This window comes from Callithrix jacchus, chromosome 6 (assembly GCF_049354715.1).
Source record: "Callithrix jacchus isolate 240 chromosome 6, calJac240_pri, whole genome shotgun sequence".
NCBI classification, from domain to species: Eukaryota; Metazoa; Chordata; class Mammalia; order Primates; family Cebidae; genus Callithrix; species Callithrix jacchus.
The window spans coordinates 34419245-34431225 of record NC_133507.1 but is presented as its reverse complement, the minus strand read 5'-3'; the positions used below and the strand labels follow the sequence as shown (position 1 = coordinate 34431225).

At 46.2% G+C, this 11981-nt stretch overlaps 1 long non-coding RNA gene across 3 annotated transcripts in view; it reads right to left on the bottom strand.

Annotated features, from left to right (window-relative positions):
• Window positions 1–5557: 5557 nt before the first annotated feature.
• LOC103793689 (uncharacterized) overlaps window positions 5558–11981 on the bottom strand; it is a 142029-nt gene continuing 135605 nt past the window's right edge. For all 3 annotated transcript variants that reach the window (XR_013518814.1, XR_013518816.1, XR_013518813.1), the window contains 2 exons: window positions 9391–9431; window positions 5558–8182 (listed from right to left, as the gene is read on the bottom strand). This is a non-coding gene — a long non-coding RNA (uncharacterized LOC103793689). The remainder of the gene's footprint in view (window positions 8183–9390; window positions 9432–11981) is intronic.

Here is an 11981-nt window from a genome sequence, read left to right as displayed (position 1 = left end):
GGACGTGGCTCTGAACTGTTGTGGAGAGACTGAGAGTGCCGCCAGCAGGGCCAGAGCTCACCACAGCTTTCCAGGACCAGAGGGGACTGGGCTGCAAGCAGGGCCCCAGTGGATGTCCATGGTCCAGCCAGAATTCAGGAGGGACACAGCAGGGGCAGAAGTGGATAGGGCCACAGAGGCAGGGGACAATGGGTTCCAAGGGAAGGGGCCCACAGCTCGGACACTGTGGCAAGGCTGCAGGAGCCACATGCGGTGTTGGAGGAAAGTCCGGGGCCTCCCAGCAGCTCTGGGAGCCAGCAGGCCCCACATAGCACCGTCCTTGCACCAAAGGGCTGGGTGGGTAAGGGCCGCAGGAGCTTCCCCCCTCCTCCTGTCTTCTGCGGCCTCCCTTTCACCACACCCCAGATCCCAGTGTGTCTGCAGAGACCTCGAATCTCAGCGTGTCCTGATCCACACATGTGCAGGGGGGCTTTTGCTGGGGTTGACAATGACTGGCTGCTTTCTTGAGCAATAGTGTAGGTGAGTGTGCGTGTGTGTGTGCATGAGCGTGTGAACACCAGAGCCAGCATGTGGAGTGTTTTCTCTTGCTCACTGAGGGATTCAGGCCAACTTCAGTCTGCACCGCCATCCACAGGCAGGAGAAGCTCCTGAGACTGGAGAAACAGTGTTTCTCAGTGACCCCATGGGGGACTCAAAGAGGAGGCGGATGGGCAGCAGAGAGTGCCTTCCCCAGACACAGGGGTGAGAGGCCTTGTCCCCTCAACAGCTGGTGCCGTTCCCTACAATCCCTCTAAATGGTGGGAGCTGCTGTTTCCTGCTTACTCCCTCTCCCCCGTGACCACTGTGGGAGGACCCATTACCCACAGGAGAAAACTGAGTCCAACAGGGGTCAAGTTATCTGTTTAGTTGCTGCTTTGTTCCAGAAAGGCTTCTGCATTCAATGCAGTGAGACATAAACTAAATACAGGTAAGGGGAAAAGGCAACGGGAAAATAAGAGTAAAAGAGAAGGAGGCCAGAGTTCACAAGAAAAGGTTCAGTCTTGCTGAGAGGGGCCACCAGCTACGGGTCAGGCAGTAAGGTGGCCTGCATGCCTTTGCCCACAGTGCCAGTCAGGGGAAGCAGTGCTGGGAGGGGCTGCACTCATGCTGTCAGGGGATGCCTGAGCTGCAGGAAACACCTCCCTCACTCCACACAGAAAGATCTCAGGAGATGCTCCAGGTAAACCCAGGGTCTGGGGCAAACCTGGGAGGGGCCAGCAGTTTTGGGGGTGGGACAGAAGCTGAGACCCCTAGCGTGCCCCAGGTTTGTCTGATGGCTGGTCCCACAGTGCAGCAGTGAGGAGGCCTCCTTCCACTGGTGACCATCACTTGATCTCCCAAATGAACCATATCCGAGAGGAGCTCCCAGCTCCAGTACCTCTAGGGTAAATGGAGACTTAACCTCAGAACCTCTGCTTAGCACCACTAGTGTGAAACAGCTAGAGGCTCAATACATGGCCATTTCCATCCACACCTCCCATTAAAAAGAGGCAGGCTTCCACGGGGGACTGCATGGGAGCTGAGGGGAGGCCTGTCCCTGTCAAAAATCCTGCCTACGCTAGCTACCCTAGTCTCAAAACAGGTCATGGAGCAGGGAGAGGTGTCCTTTGGCCATCTTCAGGTCCCCTGGGATCATCTCCCTCCTCTCCTCCTCTCCTGAAGCTGCGGATTCAGTTCACTCTCTCATTCATTCATTCATCCAACAAAGATTTAGAGGCACCTACTCTGCCTGGGGCTGGGGCATGGCAGTGAGCACGCTGGGTTCACACGCCATGAGGTCAGGTGGGAGAGCCAGGCAAGCGACCACCTACAGTGCATTCATATAGTAGCCATGGCCACAGTAGCAGTGGAGCCCGGGTACCTGAGAACAGTCTTGGGACACTGCCCCAGAGTCCCTGGAATGCTATGCCAGCCAAGGACCAAGGGACATGAGGAGTTGGCCAGGTGAAGGCAAGATGAAGTGCCCAGTGATGGGAGTGGAGCTTGCAGGGGCCTGGAGGGAGGATACTGGGTGGTTGGGGCCAATGGGGTCTCTACATGAACTGGCATCTTCTGTAACTGCACATCGCAAGGTCACCTTTCCCACAAGGCTGGAAGCATGTGGCGCTGCCTGTGTGGTCCACCCTGGGCATGCAGTTGGCCAAGGCCTCTCACCCAGTTGACGTGCAAAGAATTGTGTTGAGAACTCCCTTGCAGTTTTCACATTTTAGTATTTTATATCTTTTTCCAAAAAATACAAAAAGAGATACAGATCCTCCCCTAGTAGCAACCTGTCAAACTCTTTTCCCAGGGATCATCTCCCTCCTCTCCTCCTCTCCTGAAGCTGCTGATTCAGTTCACTCTCTCATTCATTCATTCATCCAACAAAGATTTAGAGGCACCTACTCTGCCTGGGGCTGCGGCATGGCAGTGAGCACGCTGGGTTCACACGCCATGAGGTGTGTCCCTCACATCACCTCTCTTTCCTTCCACCTTGTGAACTCCAGCACCTCTGGTTCCAAAGGGTTCCAGGTTTGTGTGAAGACAAGAGAAGGAAAAAAAAGCACCATCTCTGTGCACAGCCTTCAACAGCACATAAAACATTTTTCCCCCAAGAAGGCCAGTGCGACGCCAACATTAATTTACAGCCTGCAGATTCCTCACCACCACTGTAGTTACATCTACGTTGGTGCTGTTTTGGGGGTAACCGTTCAAAGATTCTATTTTGGTGGTTTGTGCGCACCTAGTGCAGAGATGAGTTTATATTCCACAATATTCAAACTATGCCTTGTCTACTTCTGTATTAGAATTTATTTATAAATCTATTGATGTTGACATAGATATAAGTACAAATGATCCAGAGAGAGAGGGATATCGCTCACTCCCTCATTCCTTATTCCCGTCCTCATTTCCTAGCTGCACACAGGAGCCAACTCTAATGTATTTGATACATTGAATATGCATGTCCTTAAATACGCACATCCCTTTGTAAAAGATGTAGTGGTGTTTGGTAGATAAACATATGCCATAAATTATGTGAGTTATAGCAGACGTTAAATCTCATTCTGTATCTTTTTCGTTTTTCACTTGACTGTAAGTTTTCAAGATGTATCGTGTTGCTCTAGCTACATCTAGGTTATTTTGCTGCCTTGTGTTATTACACAGTTTGCTTCCACCTTATTTTATTTCCAGCACCCTGTAGTGGACACCAAGTTGCCACACCTCATTGTATCATAAGTAGACAGACTGGCAATCCCCGTGTGTGTCTCCTGATAGGTCTGGAGAAGGGTTTCTCTGAGATGCTTAGGAGGAGCTGGGCAGCTGGTCCCAGGCCAGCCCACACACTGTGCTGGACCAAGTCTTCTGGGCTGGCTGCAGCAGTCCACACCCCAGGGTTCCCGTCAGCCCACAGCCTTCTCAAGATGTGAGCTTGTCCCTGGTCTGATTACCATTCTGTTGCATGCAAAGCACTGTCATAATTTTGACTTGCATTGTGAATATGCTTTCACAGACTTTTTAGTCTTTGGGCATCCGTTTCTGTGAAGTGTTATTCAATACCTTCATTCAGTTTCCTATTGCAGTGTTCTCTCTTTTCCGTGCATTTTGAAGGCATTCCTACAGGCTTTGTCTACGCACATTGGTTTTCCCTACTGTAACCCTCACTGAACAGAAATCCCTAATTTAGAGGTAATCTAATGTCCACCTTTATACTTTAAGTTATAATTTGACAACTTCGTCCAAGTAATTATTTGCTTAATCTCTGCCATCCCCAGTGGACTCCAAAGCTAGGAACCACAGCACTTTTGTACCACTCAGTATCTAAAAGAGCATTTATTCATTCATGAATGGATATTTGGGGGAATGAATGAGACCAGCACCTGGCACATTGTACGCACTCAGTAAATGGAAGCTGCTATTTTGAATGAATGAGATTTTTCTCAAGGGAAAAGCTCTAAATAAATGTAATGAAACAATCTTCTGCAGAGATAAACACAAAATCAAAATCAAGAAAATGGAAGCTAAGACACCAACAAACCCCCGTAAGCAGGAAGGACCTCCTGGATTTCAGAAAAGGTTTGAATATTTTCACTGAGCACAGAAAGCCTTTGTGATGCACGGATCCAGACCCCTGACTCAGGAATGACACTGCCACCTCAGGGTCTTTGTTTGTTTGTTTTGGCTTTGAAATAGAAATGTGACAGTTACGCATGGGTGACACAGAAGTCAGGATGATGCGCCACGTTTGAGTGACTCACACGAAATACAGTGAGACTCTCTCGCTGGAATTCCTCTAGAATCTGTGACTAGCGCCTCTAATTCCAGAACTGTGTTCCCTGAGCATACCATTGCCTTCTCTGAATTCTTTGGGAGTCATCTGTGAGGTCTTATACATTACCATTGGATTGTCTACTCTCTGAAGTTTCATAGAAGGAAAAAAATCACATATTTAGTAGAGTTTCAGAGATAGTCACCCGCCCCCATTTTTTCCCCTACTATTTGGAAACTGCCTGATGCCAGAGAGCAGCACAGACGTGGGACACAGATCAGGTCCTGGTGAGGCCAGTGAGGAGCAAGGGACTCTCAGGAGGATCAACTTCCAGCATGAGGGGCTCCACTGAGCTGGTCTCCAGAAAAAAAAAATCGGTTTAAAACACACAATTGGTAAATACTTCCAAAAAACATAGCAAAAAGCAAATGAAGAGACATCTATTCAAGAAAATGTATATAACATTGGTGAGAAAGGTGCGTATCCAGTTATATACTGAGAGTCTATGGTGTTAGCACTAGGACAGCTCCCTTCCTCCTTGCCCCTAGCTAGGTAAGGCAAATATTCCACTCCAGACTGCCTCAGCCAACAACACAGGGCTCCTTCTCCCTCTGCTCTCCGTCAGAGAGCCTTCTTCCTGCAAGGAGCTGGATGTCAGCCTTTCTCATCCTGTCCCCGCCACCTGTTACTGATGCTAAGTACTAGGTGAATGCCGTCACAAAGTGGAGACTCCCTTCTTCCTCCCAGCTTTCACTCAGGAATTGAGGCTGTACCTTGGGCATAGTGCACTGAAAGTACTGGTGCCTGATAGCAACTCTTTCAATTCAGGAGGCGGTGGTTCCACACCAGGAGAGGTCCCCAGGCGGCCCCTCCCCACCCTCCCAAGCATTCAGCTCCTGGAATGGAGGTATCCCTCAAACAGAAGCTTGTCATTGTCCCCACCCCAGCTCCAGAGCTCTGTCTCAGAGATTTTGCCTTGAGGCCTGGGGGTGGGGAGAAGTTGGAGGAAAAGCAGGTCTTAAACAGATAACTCCTATGTCTTCCCAAAGGGATTGACTTCATTTATAACAGAGTGTGCGGAAGTTCAAGCTTAAGGGTGCTCTTCAGAATGGTGGAGGTTGCGGTGAAAGCAGTTGGGAACAGACTCATGGATTTCATGAAGATACAGCCTAGACTGTAGGCTGGCTGGTTTGTAGGAGAGAACTGGTAAATGAGACAGCTGGAGAGGAGCCCTCCTAGGATCAGAACGAATATCAAACACAAATCCCAGAGTCTATTTCTTGAAACCAGCCATGATTTCACTGGTTTAATTTGAAGAGCAATTTATGCCCCCAGAACACAATTGAGGGGAAGCATTATACAAATAACCAATAAGAACATGAAAAGATGCTTGACATCATTAGTCATCAGGAACTGCAAATACAGATCACAATTACCACATACCCACTAGTGTGGCCATAACCACATACTCAGACAATACCAGGTGTTGGCAGGGATGGGAAGAAACGGAGCTAGTGAGAATGTAAAACGATGCTGCCATTTTGGAAAAGTGTGAAAGTTCCTTAAACAATTAAATGCAGATTTACCGTATGACCCAGCAATTCTACTCCTAGGCACATACCCAGGAGAAATGAAAACATATGTCTACACAAAAACTTGTACATGAATTTTCATAGCAGGGATTGGAAGAAACGGAGCTAGTAAGAATGTAAAACGATGCTGCCATTTTGGAAAAGTGTGAAAGTTCCTTAAACAATTAAATGCAGATTTACCGTATGACCCAGCAATTCTACTCCTAGGCACATACCCAGGAGAAATGAAAACATATGTCTACACAAAAACTTGTACATGAATTTTCATAGCAGCGTTGTTCATAATAGACAAAAGGTAGGAGAAAAACCGAATATCTATCAATTGACAAATGGATAAACAAAATGTGGTGTAGCCACATCATTCCATAAAAAGGAATGTAGTGCTGATACCTGCTACATCATGGATGAAGCTTGAAAACATGCTAAGTGAAAAAAAAAGTCACAAAGACCACGTTACATAATTGCATTTAGATGGACTGCCCAGAATAGGGAAATCCATAGAGACAGAAAGTAGACTAGTGATTGCTTAGGACTGGGGGAGTCCTGTGGGAGGCCTGTGGGGAGAGAGAAAGATGAGCTAAAGGTTCCTTCTGGGGTGATGAAAGGTTATAAAACTGGCTGCAGTAATAGTTATACTAAAAACTGTTAACTTCCATACTAAATACATTTTATAGTATGTGAATTATATCTGAATAAAGCTGCTTTTAGAAGTCTTAAGTTGTTTCCATGAGTAGACATATAGAACAATCTCATTTTTATGATGACCACGTAGTATTCCACAGCACAAATGTGCCATGATTTTATCTTCACCATTACCCTAATGACAGGTACACGTGTTGTTTATGGTTTTGCACTATTGCTGACAATGAGGTAAAGAATGCCTTGGCAGTACCTCCTTGTGTTCATATGTAGACCTTTGGTGGCCTATTTTCCTAGGTCTTTTAGCCCATAGAAGACCAGAGTTATTGCTAAAGATTTTAAAAGTTAGATAAATAATTGTCTTCTGAGAACAACATGACAGGGTTTTGTGTGTTATGATAATTCTGGCTCAAGCCTTCTTTGACTGGTCACCAACATTTGTTCATTTAGTTATTCTTGTCATCTTTAATTTGTCAGATTTACTAAGGGTCAACTTTAGCTAGGCCCTCAGCTGGGTGCTAAAAATCTAGGCAGGATCTGAGGCTGGAGCAGGGTAGTGGGGTGAAGGTAGGGGTGGTGAATGGGCAACTCCAACACTCTGGTGAACACCAAGCCCTCAACCCAGTTCCCTGAGGGTGCTCTGTCCTCCAGGATGGCTGGCTAGCCAGGCTCACACCAAGTCCTTGGCCACTGCCATGCCCACAGACAGATAAATCCAGTCTTCCCATATATAAGACTTGTAAGAGTAATGGTGGCAACATTTGCTTAATAACATAAAAAATACATGCTACATGCAAACACACACACACACACACAAGAAAAAAGTCTAGGAACACACATATGCCTATCACAAATAGAAGGATGGACAACTTTGGCATGGGCATCAGAAGGAACAGCAAAGTGTGGAAGAGCTCCACACAGACACACAGGGCACAGCAGCACCTCTAGAAAGGGGCCCAGAGGGTGTGCAGACAGAATGGGGGAGACTCACTGTTCAGCATACCCTCTGCATGCTTTGACTTTTGTGCCATGTGCATGTTTAAAGGAGCAAAAAGATTACTCCTTCAGGGGCTCCCGCTGCCTCCATAGTGAAATCATACTTTCAACACATGATGAGACCGCAACTTCACCTTCTCCCAGCGCGTCCTTCCACTTCTTCCTTCTTCCTGGGTGCTCCTCTAGTTCCACCTCCTGCATGGACCATGGCCTTCTGAGCATGGCCTTCCCCTCAGTTGCATCTGCCTCTGGGCCTTGGAGGTACCCTCGGGCCACCAGGAGAAACCTCCTCCAGCCCCTTGACAACTCTGGAGGACCCTCTGAGCTCAGAATTCTCCCAGGGGAATACCCTTCCTCCAAACTGGCAGCAGGGCCACCAGACCCCAACTTCCTGGTTCAGGGCCTGCAACATGGTAAGGCTGACCAAACTTAAGGCTGCTGAGGCAGAAATAAATTGGTGAATGTGAGTGGACACCAAATGTGAGGATCATCTGACGAAGACATGTCAGCAGAGAGGCATGCTCCACATTGGCCACAGGTGGAAGGAACGTCTGGGAGAGCTGAGGAGAAGGGAGGGGAGGACTTATGCAGGAGCTGTTCTCTTCACCGCAGGGTCCACTGCAGGGGTTCAGTCGTTGGCCATGGACAGCAACACACAGGCTGAAAGTTTCTGCAGGCAAGACAAGCAGCAAATCTTCATGATTTAGAAACAAATCGATGTCTTTTTCAGTGTCAGTGGGTTACAGGTTTGCTTGTTTGTTTGTTTTGAGACAGTCTCACTCATTACCCAGGCTGGATTACAGAGGCATGGTCTTGGCTTACTACAACCTCCGCCTCCTGGGTTCAAGCAATTCTCCTGCCTCAGCCTCCTGAGTAGCTGGGACTACAGGCATGCACCACCACACCCAGCTAATTTTTGTATTTTTAGTAGAGATGGAGTTTCACCGTGTTGGCCAGGCTGTCTCGAACTCCTGACCTCGTAGTCCACCTACCTCAACCTCCCAAAGTGCTGGGATTACAGGCTTAAGCCACTGCACCGGGCCGGGTTACCTATGAATCTGTACTTCAATAATTTGAGGAAACTCACAAGATCTGTGGGACTCAGGATAAGATGCTTCACTCAGGCACAGGATGCAAGCTATGAAGCCTAAGGCCTCCTCAGGTGAGCAGTATGCCAGCTGCCAATATGGCCTGTAGGTTATCAGCGAGCACTCAGGCACCGTTTGTCAATGTGTGCACAAGACAGAGGGAGAGAGAGGCAGAGGCGGGGTGAGGAAGAAAGAGAATGAGTGAGAGAGAGAAGGAGACGCAGAGTGAGATGGTGAGTGAGAGAATGAGAGAGAGTGGGAAACGGAGTGAGTGGAAGTGAGACAGAGAGAGAGATGGAGCAAGACAGTGAGGGAGACAGCAAGTCGCCAGTCCCAGGCCTAGTCCCATTGCTCCCTCCTAACCTGCCGAAAGTCCCAGGGGCACCACAGAGAGGCCAGCTGACCTGCCCCAAGTCTCCAGCTTATAAGAGGGGCCTGGGACTCAGACCTGATTCCAAATCCCAGCCTCCTTCAGCTTCCCCACCCTGCACTCCAGAAGGCTTCTCACCCCCATGCAAGAAGGATGAAGGTGACTTCCTGGGCTCCCTGGGGCCCCCTCAGCCTCCATCCACCTGTGAATCCTCCCCCAGGCTATCTCTGCATGTTTTTCACCATTTGAACTGACAGAGGTTCAAATTTTTGCTTCGATTATGCCCTTTCTTTAAAGATTCTCTCTGGAGATTTATGGCTAAAGACACCAAAAGGTGAAAAAGAAATTCACTAACCCAGTTAATAATATGATACTCTATTCCAAAAGTGATAGTGATGTATTTTAGTTGTTATCACTTACCATGGCTTTCTTGTGTTGTTTTCCAACTTCTGGTGTTTCAGCTACAAAAAAATAAAATAAAATATTATATATCCTTATATCTGTTCCTTGGAAACACAGGCTCCCTGATGGAGCCTAAGTCACAATTCCTACCCTTATGAAAGCTCTCTGTGATCTGGGAGGGAAACCAGAATAAATATGCTAGGATGCAGTAAATGAGATTGGAGAAATACCTCATCCACACAGGAATGTAAAGACCAAGACACCTCGGCCCACTCAGCCCAGTGCGGGACACCCCAGATGCCATTCCAGCATGGAGCTCCCTGTCCTCAGCCTGCCCCGAAGCTCAGCTCCGCCCTGCCCACTCCACTTCCTTCTCATTTTCAGCACTGTAATTGGCTATCCATCACTGTGAGCTTAATCTGCATTTCTCTAATCACAAATGATGTTGAGCACTTTGCATGTGTGTAAGAGCCATTTGCATATCCTCTTTGGCGATATCTCTGCTGAAATTTTTGGACCATTTGCTTACATCTTCATAACCATTTTTTACAGAGACTACCTCCACTGTCTTTCCTTCATGCCTTCATTAAAATCAGTTGTTCAAGCATACATTTGTCTCTTGATTTTCTACACTATTTCATTGATGACTATTCATCTATGTTTCCATTTTATTAGTGCAGCTTTATAATATTTTTCCACTTTCATTCAGTTTAAAATTCTTTCTGATGTTCCTTTGGATTTGTTTTGACCTGTGAGTCATTTAGATGTGCATTATTTAATTTCCAAACACTTGGGAATTGTCCGGATATCTTTCTATTACTTACTGATTCCTAATTTAATTCCATTTTGGTCAGAGAACATGTTCACTGTGACAGAAATCCTTTCACATTTATTAAAACTGATTCTGTGGCCCAGAGAATACTTCATCTTGGTAAATGTTTCATGTGCACTTGAAAAAATGTGCATTCTGCTACACAGGAGGGTTCTATAAATGTCAGTTTGGTCACCTGTGTTTTCTAGTTTCGTATCTGAATTCTTACTGATTTTCCATCTACTTATTTTCTCTGTCTGTTGCCCAGGCTGGAGTGCAGTGGTGCAATCATAGCTCCATAAACTTGAACTCCTGGCTCAAGTGATTCTCCCTCCTCAGACTCCCAAATAGCTAAAACCACAGGAATGTGCCACCAGGCCCAGGAATTTTTTTTTTTTTAAGACAATGTCTCACCATGTTCAAGACCCAGGCTGGTCTCGAACTCCTGGGCTTAAGCAATATAACCACCTTGGCCTCCCAAAGTGCTGGGATTACAGACATGAGCCACTGCATCTGGCCCTGTGTAGTTATTCTCAGTAATTATTTAGAGAAGAATGTTGACTTCTCTAACTGCATTTTTGGATGTATCCATTTCCCCTTGCAGGTTTCTGAGTTTCTGCTGCATGTATTGGGAAGCTGTGTTATCCAGTGGATAAATGTTTAGGATAATTATGTGATGATTGATTGACCCCTTTCTCATTATGACCTTCTCTGTCTATGGTAACATTTTTGCTCTGAAATCCACCTTACTTGGTATCAAGATGGTGACTCCTGAATAGCATTGGTGTGAAATGTGTTCCATTCTTTCACCTCTGATCCGATGTTGCATGTGCATGTGTGCATACTCATGTGATTGGTGCTTGTTTTTTAATCCAATTGAAACAATCTCTGGGGCTGGGCACAGTGGTTCACACCTGTAATCACAGCACTTTGTGAGGCCAAAGTGGGCAAATCATGAGGTAAGAGATTGAGACCATCCTGGCCAACATGGTGAAACCCCGTCTCTACTAAAAATACAGAAATTAGCTGAGTGTAGTAGTGCGTGCCTGTAATCCCAGCTACTTGGGAGGCTGAGGCAGGAGAACCACTTGAACCCAGGAGGCAGAAGTTGCAGCGAGCTGAGATTGCACCACTGCACGCCACCCTGGTGACAGAGCAAGACTCCATCTCAAAAAAGAAACAATCTCTAATTTTTAATTTGGCTGTAGTTTAGGTTTGTTTCATTTAATATGATTATTGATTTGGTTGGCATTAAGCTAGTATCTTATCATTCATCATAACCCAATATGTGAATTGTTTTCTGTTTCTTTTTTGGCAATTTTGATTAATTAAGGAATTCTTATATTTTCACATTATTTCTTCTATTGGATTATCAACTACTGTGTTACTTCAGTGGTTGTTTTAAGGCTGACACTATACTTCTTTTCACAGTCTATACAATAAAGTGATATTATATCACCTCAACTGCAGTACAGGTTGGGTATCCCTTATCCAAAATCTTGAGACCAGAGGTGTTTCAGATTTCAGGATTTTTTCAGGTTTTTGAACATTTTGGAATGTCATACTTACTGATTGAGCATCCCTTGCCTGAAAATTTGAAATCAGAAATTCTTCAATGAGCATTTCCTTAGAGCATCATGATAGCATTCCAAAAGTTTCAGATTTTGAGGGAGAATTTTAAATTTCAGACTCTTGGGTTAGGAATATGTGCCCTGTCTGTGACCCTTATAACAGTGTTTTCTCTCCTGGACTTGTGCTAGCGTCACACAGTTTACCTGAGCATATTTTACAAATCCCC